This window comes from Pleurodeles waltl, chromosome 7, assembly GCF_031143425.1.
Source record: "Pleurodeles waltl isolate 20211129_DDA chromosome 7, aPleWal1.hap1.20221129, whole genome shotgun sequence".
Classification (NCBI taxonomy): Eukaryota; Metazoa; Chordata; class Amphibia; order Caudata; family Salamandridae; genus Pleurodeles; species Pleurodeles waltl.
Window position 1 is genome coordinate 5,321,089 of NC_090446.1, and position 12,943 is coordinate 5,334,031.

Below are 12,943 nucleotides of genomic sequence, written 5' to 3' on the forward strand. Positions count from 1 at the left end.
AGAACTGGAAGTAGAGAACTGAAGAAGTCTGAATGTATAGAATTGAATGTATAGAACAGAAGAAGTCTGAATTTATAGAACTGAATGTATAGAAATGAAGATGTGTGAATGTGCAGAACTGAAAGTAGAGAACAGAAGAAGTCTGAATGTACAGAACTAAGTACGCCTGAAGATAAAGATCTGAATGGACCAAACTGAATATAGAAAGTGAGCCCACATGACGTGTAAGTGAAGATTCAGATAGACAATGACAAGAGCACAACTGTACCTACCCCATGCGACACAAGTGCACCAACTTCACACATACAGTAACTGTGGGGAGGAAGGAACCCACACGCCTAAATGACTTATGTCACATAGTATGTACTATAAGGACAAACTATATACAGGAAGGGTGAGTTACAAAATGACAGCTTCCTTGCATCGCTAGCCGCTATCACCACCTCCAACCGAACACACAGCTCAAGAGGGTACAAAAATGGACACCAATGAGATATTGAGACAGAAATGCAAATGCAGGGGAGGATAAGATGAGAGATTGTGCCTGTGTTTTTCCGCTGCTTGCCCTTGTCTTTTGAGTCCTTGTTGGTTCCGCAGTACCCCATCCTACGTGACACATACACATATACAGCTAGTGACAGGCTCTGACCCACAGTCCTCACCAGCGCCTCTCCCGCCCAGCATACACTGCAACAAAGCGCGCAGAGCGACATCCAGGGTCTGTAGCTCATACCCAGGTGGTCGCTAATGGGGTCTGTGATGTGCCAGTTACTGTGAGTGAAAAGGGTAGCAGGATGGCGGGGCAATGTGATGGGGCACATTGTAGCGCATCGCCATCTAGGCCACAGAAGCAGCTCCTCACTGCTGTGAAGCTGCCTGGCCAGATACTGCTAATGAAGGGGAAGGAGTCTGTTCGAGAAGTCCATGGGAGGGACGTGCCTCCGGTACCAACCATTCTTCAAGAATTACCCGTGTACCCAGCGGTAGGGTAGAGATATGTACATGTACATAGTGGTGTCAACCCTTAGGGACACAAAAATGCACACATGCCATCATTCAATGCACCTTGTTCTGTCGGGACTACCCCTCACCAACACACACGTGGAATCATCCAGTGTACCCTGTTCTATAAGGCTCACACACACCACCATACCATGCACCCTGTCCTATCTCTGTCCACCCACACGTGTGTGCCATTGTGTGATACATCTTGTCTTGCTGATAACACACACAATCATGCCATGTACCTTGAGCTACCAGTACTGCACCACATACACATGTACGTTGTCCTATCATGACCACACACACACATGCTATCATGTCTTACATGTTGTCTTACTGGTACCCTAAGCCCACACTCACGCAACGCAGTGTGTAGCACAGAAGCATGGCGTGTGCAGCAAGTGTGCTATTAATGTCTTAAAGAGGAATCGATGGGGTACTGCAACAGTTCCACATTGTAGTCCTGCTGGTGGCCGTCTTCTTTCAGTTGGACCTTCCTTAGCCACAGTCAGATGGAGACGCTGCTTCTCTCCAACGTCAAATTCTAATGATCACAGAATCTACAACACCCACAGATCCACCAACCTAGTGTTTTTGTGTAAAACTGTACCAAGGTGGTATACTTATAGCCAAGCATAAATCACAGAGTGCTCTTGTAGTGCCCATGGGAGTTAGGTCATCACGTGGCACACACTCAGCTCTCACTAGCTGCTGCTGGTGGGTCCACGCTGAGGGTGATGTGCACTTGGTGGGTTCTGAAGAGACCATTGTCCACCAGCGCACTTGGTCACGTTGCTGTAGAGCAATACAATGGGGAATGGGACCTTGTGTTTTTATCATGAGAGATAAGATGGGCATTTGTGTCCCCAGAAGGTCCCCGCAGGCTCAGAGATCCCCTCTGCTTATTGCCACAGGGTGTCATCAGGCCAGGGGTCTTATAAGCTCAACAGGGAGAGTTGGGGCTGTTTGTGGTTGGCATTCCTGCGGGCAGCGATAGTTGTATGGTTGGGGCGTGATCAAGAGGTGAGGTTATGGTCTAGCACGAACAACCAATCACTGCTTTAAAGGGGGATGAGGGGGCTGTGGTTCAGCAGGGTAGGGTCACTCGTAAACAGACGGGAGGGAGCAGAGATGGAGAGAGGGCCACTGGCCTCCTCGAGATGAGCCGGGTGCATCTTCCTCTTCGCTTGTCGTGATCAGAAACAAAGGTCCTAAAGACCCTGTTTTTTCAAATGTCTTTATAGGATTTTCATTAGAGAAAAACACCATTAAATTGCAGCCGTGGGCAATAGTACAGCAGCATTACAAGGAAACTCCATATTTACTTGGAAAAAGCACTTGCTATGCAAGTATTTGGTACCAGTGCGTCTACGCATCTGTCCCTACCGTATCATCAGACAGTCCCTTTCAAAGACACTAAACCTTGTTCTTAGTCCCATGCCCACCCTGTGTGAAGAAAGCGAGATGAACATGTTTAACAACTGTATGACACTGGAGGAAATAACATAGTGCTTCGTGAGGTGGGGGTCCTGTGTTCGCATTCCATTTTTGTAGTATATGGTTTGTGCTCCCCCTAGGGTCACTATTATCTATTTGCATTTGCACTGTTTTCTATCACTTTTTATGCCTATTTCTGATAACTAGTGTACATATTTAGTATATTTACTTACCTCCTATTGGTGGGTTGCCTATATAGTACTTTGGTATTGTATTACTGTAATAAGGACCCCTTTATTTTTGTACAACTGAGTGTCTTCTTTCATGTGTGTAAGTGCTGTAGGACTACAGTGGTATTGCGTGAGCTTTGCATGTCTCCTAGTTAGGCCTTGGCTGCTCATCCACAGCTACCTCTAGAGAGCCTGGCTTCTAGACGCTGCCTACACTTCAATGAGAGGGGATACCTGGACCTCGTATACAGTGTAAGTACCTCAGGTACCCACCACACACCAGGCCAGCTCCCTATACCCATCACCAATCTTTTTCTCTAGCTGCCTTTTACACAAGCTAAGGAGGCATAGCTCCGCTGTATAGCATTGCTGTTGATCAAAGGTGCACTCATGGTCTGTTACTATCTGCGCCGAAAAACATTCTATCACTGGGCAGTCCCATACCATAAGTAAAAAGCTTGCATCCACACCGATGGCAGCTCCTGTCAGTACCTTGTACATAATGTTCAGTCTATGTGGCGTTAGGTACGTACAACGCAGGTAACTGCATTCGGTACATTTAAACCTTGTGCTGTGGGTGAACAAATATGAGAGCTCTAGAGTCCGGTCCCATTGCTTCTTCACAAAGGCCCTACGAAGCAGGTTCTCTCATTTATCCCTCAGAGACGGTAAATCATCTACCCACATGGTAACTACCATTTTATACAGCCAGGAGAGCAGGTGACGTCCCCTGCCAACCGTCAGCAAAGTCTGCAGCAACTCCTGGGTCGGAGCTTCAGGGTCCAGAGCCGGGTGCAATCGCTGCACCGGGGCAGCCAGTGCGCCATATGACAGATACTGAGAGCCTGGGAGGCCGCCCTCAGCCTCTAGTTATTACAGAGTTTAAAATAAGCTTTCAGAGTGACAGTCCGCAAGAGTCTGCACACGGACCACAGTCCACCCCCCAGCCCACAATCGCCGGGCTGTAAAGTATCCTCCTCTGGCCTCCGGGAACCCCGCCGGAGGTATCACCAGTGCATAGAGAGGAGCCGAACCAACTTGTCGACAAACCTCTCTCCAGCATCTAAGCACAAACCTAGAGACAGAGCTGAGTGCTGTGGGTCAATCTGGTCCCCAGCAGCATTCCCAGCAGCTCCTTTCCAGCAGCTCCCCTTCATTGAGGAGCTGCTCCAAAATCTCCCAGCTCAGCTGTATTAAGCCCTGCTATCCAGCAACAACCCACTGTAGCTGCGACGCATAGTCATAAAGTTTGGGTCCCCCAGCTCCCCTCTAGTAGCAGGCCTCTGAAGCATGCAGGGGGACACCCGGTTACACTGTCCGTTCCAGATCAGTTCCAGAAGTAAGCCATCAATGGCTTTGAACCATGCCCTAGGCAACCAAATGGGTGGATTCGTAAAGTAATAGAGAGCTCTGGGTAACATGAGCATTCTGGTTGGGGCCACTGAGCCATGATGGGACGTTTCAGCCTCCTCCAGAATGCTACAGTACCTCAGAGAGCACAGAGGGCTCTCCCACGGTTGCTATCTTCATGTGGTAAATCCGCACCCCCAGACAGCTTTGAGTTTGCAGCTCCCACTTGAACCCAACATTTAACACTGCCTTAAGGGGCTCCATCAACCCAGGGGCCACAGGCAATTTTGTTCAGTTTGGTTGAAGACCAGAGATGCTACCAAACTCCTCCAATAGTCACACCCCACAGAACACCCATGTGTGCGTCCCTCAAGCAGAGGAGCATATCGCCCCCATGAAGAGACACCACATGTGCCCCATCATGTAATGGGGCCCCCATCTCCCACACCAAGCAGTCAAACAGCTCAAAGGTGTGACACAGAGAAATGTGTGTTCAGGATGCAGGCATGGTGTGACACGTGCAGAACATACCCAAGCTCCGTGAGAGGACAGGACTTGAATGCTAGCCTCAGAAGGACGTCATCTCTCAGGTCCATGCCTACCTCTACCAACGGGTGCTGACCCTGTGGTATCTGAAGGCAGTAGATCAAAGGGCAGGAAGTAACATGTCCTTGTTTTTAACTCTGATCAGTAGGACCACTTAGTTTGAAGATATAGGGTCCCTTCGAGCGAGTATGACTGTGCAGTTATTTTCAGTTTATCTTCCTTCAGCTCCTTCCCATGGTCTCTGAAATAGGTACATGATGTTTTTGACTGTTTTCTGTACAGTACATGTTTTCCTTACAGCGGTCTTGTATAATGGTTACCTTCTGCTCATGACGGCTCATGCTGTGTGTGGGTGTGTCGAGGTTGCCTTGCTGGCGCATCGTACCTCCAAGCTTATGGAATTCATTCAAGGACACGGTTCTCCTTTGATGTTTGTTACATGCGGCTGAGGTAAAGAGGGTGAAACCTCAGTTTGTACTAGACTATTTGGTAAAGGAGAAGTTCGATGACGCTGAGCTGATGATGCAACCACATGTCATTCCTTGGTTCATGAAGTCATCTTTTGCAACCTCTGTTTGTCTCCCCTCCCCGCTCGGATCTCATCGAGGACTAGTGTTTTGTTCTTCGATGGTGATTAAAATCACTTTTATATCTAAAACTGCGCTGACACTCCAGACATGCGTACGGTCGTTCTCCAGTATGTATTCGCATATGAACAGTCAGGTGGTTCTTTACACTGTATCTTTTGCAACAGACAGAGCACGCATGTGGTTTATCACCCGTATGTGTTCTGTAATGATCGACAAGTTTTGTCTTAGAGGCAAAGCTTTTGTCACAGTCGGTACAGGCGTAAGGCTTTGCTGGTGGAGGTTTCTCCAATGGATTCACAGACTCACTCTGTGGACGGCTGCTCTCATTACGTTGATTACGTTTCTGTGATGCTTGAGTGTTTTGCAATCTCAGCAGACTATTGATGAACTCTGAATTCTCCAGATCAGTCTTTGGTTCATTAACCTTCCATGACATCTTCAGTTTGCCACCTTCTCGATATGCTCGTAAATATTCAATGTGGCTTCGAACACTTTCACACTGAGTAACTTTCTCTCCACTTGTTGCCAGACAACTTCCTGACCAGAGCGTTGTTCTGGAGCTTGGATTCTCAAAGGATCTCTGGAGCAAATCCGGGAGCTTCTTGTCTATGGGGTCTTCTGTTCTGCTGCACGCCATGGCCTCACCAACATTCTTCAGGCTCTTCATTCTTCTATCACCTGTTAAGTTTAAAAGTGTGTTATTTCTAAAAAAAACAGCAACAACACTTTCTAGAATGCGGATCTTCTGAGGGATTCACAACTGGTATACGCGAAACATTTATTTGACAGCATTTTAGCACTTTTGTAAATTTCTCACTTTGTGAAAATAGAAATAACATACATGAGCAATAGAAGCTACTAATTTCTTAAATCTAGAAAACCGTTCTAATTTAGGTTGAGGTCCGTGGTCCACAGGCCGTATCCAGAGTCTTTAACTCATTTTGTGTCGTATAATGAGAATCCTTTTTTTGTTTTGGAGAAAAATACAAAATAACTATTTTTATCAGTGAACACAATAAACATGTTTTAGAAAATAAGACAGATTATAGGTTTAGCTGCGGCGACACATCCGAGAGACTCCTGCACCATTGGTTCTTAACCCCCTTGTCGCCTGACCCACAGGATATACATACTTCATGTAGGAGAACAAGCAACACTTTTGTCCTCATAAAATGAGTAAAGTGTTGAGGCTCTGTCTAAGCACAGGCTTCTTACAGTGCATGCCCACCTGGGCCCTCCATGTGCCTTCCTCAGACTTGTGGAATACAGAGAAAGGCAAGAGGGGTGGAAGGTAGCCTGTGTAGTGGAGGGTGGAGTGAGAGCATGTATAATTATCACTACGGTGAGTGACAGCCCGCATAATCAACTTACGGATCAGAAACAAGCACAGAGCTTTTGGAGCAGTAGGGGGCGCTATTAAACAGTACATACCAATGAAGGTAAAAATCAATATGCTGCAAATCTGTGGGCTAAAAACGTATTCACAAGTCTCAGCGTCGGCTCAACATCCTGTGATTCTGGGCAAATCACTTAATCTCCCTGTGCTTGATCAACGCCTTGAAACCCTCAAGGGTGGTGTGCAGTGCTTTACAAATTCTGGATTTATTAATATTCTAGATTTAGCTCTAGGCACGTAGCCTGTGCCATCTTCAACATATTCACATTTTATTTGTTTATTCGTTTTATTATATTTTAGCCTGCTTGCTTTTCAGCTTGGTTGTTTATATATTCGATTCGGCTGTCTTTCTGAGACAGCATTGTTATTTGTGTTTTACATTCATCGGTCCTTGGCATGACATCTCACTCTGTGCCCTGCGCAAGGCCATCATGTTTGTACACAATAGTTTTACCCAGTATTGCCGTCCAAGAGTTAGGGAGTCAAATCTCAAATCCCTAGACATATCATCATGTCAGGCATGTTCGAAGAACATGACATGTTTTGTTATATAAACACCGCACTGGCCGAAAGAGGGTAGATGGCATTTCGGTCATGGTTGTTTGGGAACGTACATCTTTCCATCGACAGCTCCGATGATCCTGGCCTTCTCTTTCCAGCCAACCAAGAGGACTGCCAGCAGAACAACAGGCAGACCCTTGCCCACCTTTCAAGTACGGGTTCGGGGCTCCTTCCATGGACTGGGATGGGCAGAAGGGCTAACACTACTATGCTTTCAGGTTTAGACATTATTGTGTAGGTAGAAATCACAAGGGGGGTCATTACAACATTGGCGGTAAAAGCCGCTTACCGCCGTGCAGAAGACCGCCAACATACCGCCGCGGAATTCGGCCACGGTCATTATGACCAAAAGCTCGGAATCTGCCAAAATCTAGACACCCACACAAGTCCGCCACACCAAAGGTCAGTGATAAACTGGCGATAACAAAACCTCCACCATCACGCCAACAGGAATACGCCCACACTATCACGACCCACAAATCCACGCGTTGGTCTTTCAAAAGCGGTATTCCATTGGCGGTACACACCGCTGCGCTCAAAATACACACACATTTACAAAACACTACCACATTGGACAATTCGAAATACACACACCTGATACACATACACACACCACTTCCACACACCCAATACAATATAAAACACACACCCACAAACCCCTATGACCAAAATCCCGAAAGAAGGCCAGAGAGAGACACTACAATCTACAAACAAGCATCCACAGGCACACAACACCATCACCCACATAACATCCACGCACCCCACACAACACAGCACTAAATATCACTCCACATATCACAACACACTTTCCCCACACATCACCCACACCACCCCATGGCACGACAAAGACACCCCAGGTTCTCTGAGGAGGAGCTCAGGGTCATGGTGGAGGAAATCGTCCGGGTAGAGCCACAGCTATTCGGATCACAGGTGCAGCACACCTCCATTGCAAGGAAGATGGAGCTATGGCGCAGAATAGTGGACAGGGTCAACGCAGTGGGACAGCACCCAAGGACACGGGATGACATCAGGAAGAGGTGGAACGACCTACGGGGGAAGGTGCGTTCCGTGGTCTCAAGACACCACCTAGCGGTTCAGCAGACTGGCGGCGGACCCCCACCTCCTCCCCCACAACTAACAACATGGGAGGAGCAGGTCTTGGCAATTCTGCATCCTGAGGGCCTCGCAGGAGTAGCTGGAGGAATGGACTCTGGTAAGTCAAACCTTAACTACCTTATCCCCCCACCCTACCTGCATGCTAGCACATACCCCTCACCCTCACCCCCAGCACTCCAACTCCTCACACATGTCCCACTATCACAAACCACACATCCCAACACCAAGCCCTGCATCCAACACCAAAGCATAAACACCCATCACCAATGCATGCCCACTGCACATACCCATACACCCCCCTAAACCATCATCACACAAGGTCCCACACAGGAATGCAAGCACTGGGGTACACGGTCACCCACCCATTGCACACCATGGTAAACACAGATGCAATAATCATGCTTTTACACCCCTGCAGGACCCCTACCCAACGTCACTGGACAGGAGGGTCCACACATGTCCACACCACCAACAGAAGAGGCCCACAGTGATGACAGCAGCTCTGTCCAACTGGATCTAGATGACCAGCCCGGCCCATCTGGGACCTCGGGACAGTCGGTTCCCCTCACACAGTCACAGGCCACCACAGAGCTTCCCCCCTCTGGAAACACCAGCACAACACCCACCCAGCTGGCCCATACCTCTGTCCCCAGGACACATCAATCAGCAGTGTGTCCACCACTACAGGGCACCCAGGCAAACCCACCACCCCAAGAAAATCAGGGACCTGGGGGCAGAGGCAGTGGGCACACGGTTCAGGGGACAGAGGCACAGGAAAACAGGGGAACTGGGAGGACTGCTGTGCGACAGGGGGAGGACAGACCCAGGGAACCCACTCTCCACAAGGCCCTCTCCAACATCATGGGAGCATACCATCATTTCCAGGAGACGATGGCAACGGTACTGGTCAAGTTTCAGGAGACCCAGCGGCTGCAGGAGGAACAGTATTTGAGCTTCAGGGAGGAACTCAGATCCATCAATTCCACCCTGGGCACCATCATAGGGGTGCTGAAGGAAGTCCTCAACACCAGGAGGGACACTGTGGCACAACAATGGGCCCCTCCTGACACTAGCCTGGACGATGAACTGCCCACCACCTCTGCCGGCGCTAGTGGACAGGAGGCACCGCCACAGGACCACCACACCAGCACCCCACCCCCTGCAGGTGGAGAACCATCCCGCAAATGGTCTCTGAGATCCAGGACAAAGACAGAGAACAATGCCAAGACCCCCGCCAAGAAATGAGACCGCCCTGAATGTCATCCTTTTGTCCCACCTTGTCACCCTGTCCATTCTCAAACTGCCCCAGCTCCACTTCCTATGACCCTTTGGACAATGCACCTGTGAAACAAATAGACTGGACTCTGCCATGGACATTCCTCCACCATCACCCCTCACCATTTTACAGCATTCTCCAATATTGAGCACCAAAATAAACACCCTTAAAGCACAAAGTAATCTGGAGTCTGTCTGTGATTTCGAAATAGTGTATTAGCAATTACAGTGACAAAATGCTCTTTCAATTGTAATGTCAACATACCTATGTCACACAGCTCTAGTTCATGAGGAAACAAAGCAGATGTCACACAGTGGGACCTACATCTGTGAAATCGTAAGGGAAAGTGATAACTCAGTGACCATACACTGGGTGAAAAGGACAGACAGAAAAGAGGTAGTAGTGTTAAATTACATGTAGTAGGCAGGTTTGTCTTCTTACCTGTGTCTCACTGGAAGTAATGCAGGATAACCGAGTTCCTGTTGTCGATGTCCTCTTCTGCTTCCTCGTCTTCACTGTCCACAGGCCCCATAGCTGCCACAACACCTCCATCTGGACCATCCTTCTGCAGAAAAGGCACCTATTGTCGCAAAGCTAAGTTGTGAAGCATACAGCAGGCCACAATGATCTGGCATACCTTCTTTGGTGAGTAGAATAGGGAACCACCTGTCATATGGAGGCACCTGAACCTGGCCTTCAGGAGGCCGAAGGTCCTCTCTATAATCCTCCTAGTTCGCCCATGGGCCTCATTGTAGCGTTCCTCTGCCCTTGTCCTGGGATTCCTCACTGGGGTCAGTAGCCATGACAGGTTGGGGTACCAAGAGTCACCTGCAAATGTCGAGGGACAACTGTTAGACACACACTAACCTGTAGGGATATCCCCAGACCCAGACAACTATTCCCACTGATTTTGTTTCAGGTGCTCACCTAATAGCCACACGCGGTGCCTCTGGAGTTGCCCCATCACATAAGGGATGCTGCTATTCCGCAGGATGTAAGCGTCATGCACTGAGCCAGGGAATTTGGCATTAACATGGGAGATGTACTGGTCTGCAAAACACACCATCTGCACATTAATTGAATGGTAACTCTTCCGGTTTCTGTACACCTGTTCACTCCTGCAGGGGGGGGACCAAGGCCACATGTGTCCCATCAATGGCACGTATGATGTTGGGGATATGTCCCAGGGCATAGAAATTCACCTTTCACTGTAGGCAAATCCTCCACCTGAGGGAAAACGATGTAGCTGCGCATGTGTTTCAGCAGGGCAGACAACACTCTGGACAACACGTTGGAAAACATAGGCTGGGACATCCCTGATGCTATGGCCACTGTAGTTTGTAAAGACCCACTTGCTAGGAAATGGAATACCGACAGCACCTGCACTTGAGGGGGGATTCCTGTGGGATGGCGGATGGCTGACATCAGGTCTGGCTCCAACTGGGCACACAGTTCCAGGATTGTGGCACGATCAAGCCTGTAGGTGATGATTACATGTCTTTTCTCCATTGTCGACAAGTCCACCAGCGGTCTGTACACCGGAGGATGCCGCCATCTCCTCACATGTCCCAGTGGACGGTGCCTATGAAGGACAACAGCGAGCACAACAGTCAACCAACTCAGAGGTACGTACACACAGCTTACACAGAACACGATACATAATCCGAAATTAGCATGTATGAGTGTTGAGGCAAGGCCTAGGTATGTGTGATGCAGTTAAAAATAGAACCATGTGGGCCCCTGAAATGGCAGCTGCTTGACCTGTAAAGTGGGACAATGGAATATGAGGTAACTGCGCTGGCGTTGTACACCGTCGCGGTAGGCGGTCGAAGACCGCAGTGCAATTCTGCATTGGTTAACATTGGACCCTATGGGTCCCAGGAGCCAATGACGATGTACGCCGGTGGTGACGGTACGCACCGCCGCGGACGTGACCGCCATTTTCTATCTGTTCAATCACTCGATACCTGATCTTCGACAGGAGAGGACCTACACTGCAAGTGCTGCTGTGACCTCAGTCTGGAAGCGACAATGGCTCGTGCGTCTGGGGAAAGGGCCCCTGCCTTCACATCGGAGGAGTTGGAGAAACTCGTAGATGGGGTCCTCCCCCAGTACACGCTACTCTACGGTCCTCCAGACAAACAGGTAAGTACACTGGGAGCATGCTGTATAGGCTATGCCTGTGTGGAGTGTGGTGGATGAAAGATAGGGGGGGAGAATGAGGTGTGCATGAAACGACGGTGAGTGCATGTGCCACATGGCAAGGGTAGGGATGCGGGCCAATCACTGTGACGGTGCAGTTGGTAATAACTTCTCTTTTTCCCCTGTACAATTCCTGTAGGTCAGCGCCCACCAGAAGAAGGATATTTGGCCTGCCATCGCCAAGGACGTCCGGACCCTGGGGGTCTATCACAGACGGAGCACCCACTGCCGTAAGAGATGGGAGGACATTCGCCGCTGAAGCAAGAAGACAGTGGAGGCCCAGCTGGGGATGGCCTCCCAACTTGGGAGGGGTGCCCGTCGCACCATGACCCCCCTGATGTTCAGGATCCTGGCGAGGGCGTACTCGGAGTTGGATGGGCGCTTGAGGGCATCATAGTAGCAACAAGGGGGTGAGTACACTCTCATTCTGCTGATTCAGCACGCAGTGGAGGTGTCTGGGTGGGGGAGGTGGGCTGTGGGTTCCCCTAGGCCAGGGCGAGTGTGCTAGTTAGGTCCCTTTTTCAGGCAGGCCCTGTGGCACCCCACCCCACCTGGGTACAGTGCCACCTACACCTAGTCAGGCTCCTGTGACATCCATGTGTGCAGATGTCAGCCATAGCCTTGTAGTCCATGTCCCAGGGATTGCATAGTGAACCCCAAGTGCGCGGCGTAGTGCAGGGGGCTTCTGTGTCTGTCGTGTCCGCCAACAGTTGCATGCACTCAACATGTCTTTCTTCTGTCGTCCACCCCCTTTTTGTGGTCTTCCTGTTCTTGTGTGCATTAGCATCATCAGGCTGAGGAGCAGTGGCACCGGAGCAGGAGGGAGCTGCATCCCACATGGCCCTGGAGGGCGACACTACGGAGTTGGATTTCACCAGTGGGACGGAGGGAAAGGGGAGCTCCACGGCGGGGACAGGGGCTGACACCAGTGATACGGATTCATCCTCTGATGGGTGATCCCTTGTGGTGGCGGGCCCATCTGTGCCCCCCCCCCCATCTACAGGTACAGCCGCCACCCCCCCTTCCAGCACCGCCCTCCCAGCAGCCCCTCAGCCTTTGCCCCGTACCCAGGAGGGTGGGCATCTCCTTCACCCCAGGCACCTCAGGCCCTGCCCCAGTCACCCCTGCTGCCCTCAGTGAGGAGGCCATTGACCTCCTCAGGTCCCTCACTGTTGGGCAGTCTACCATTCTGAATGCCATCCAGGGTGTAGAGAGGCAGTTGCAACAAACCAATGCA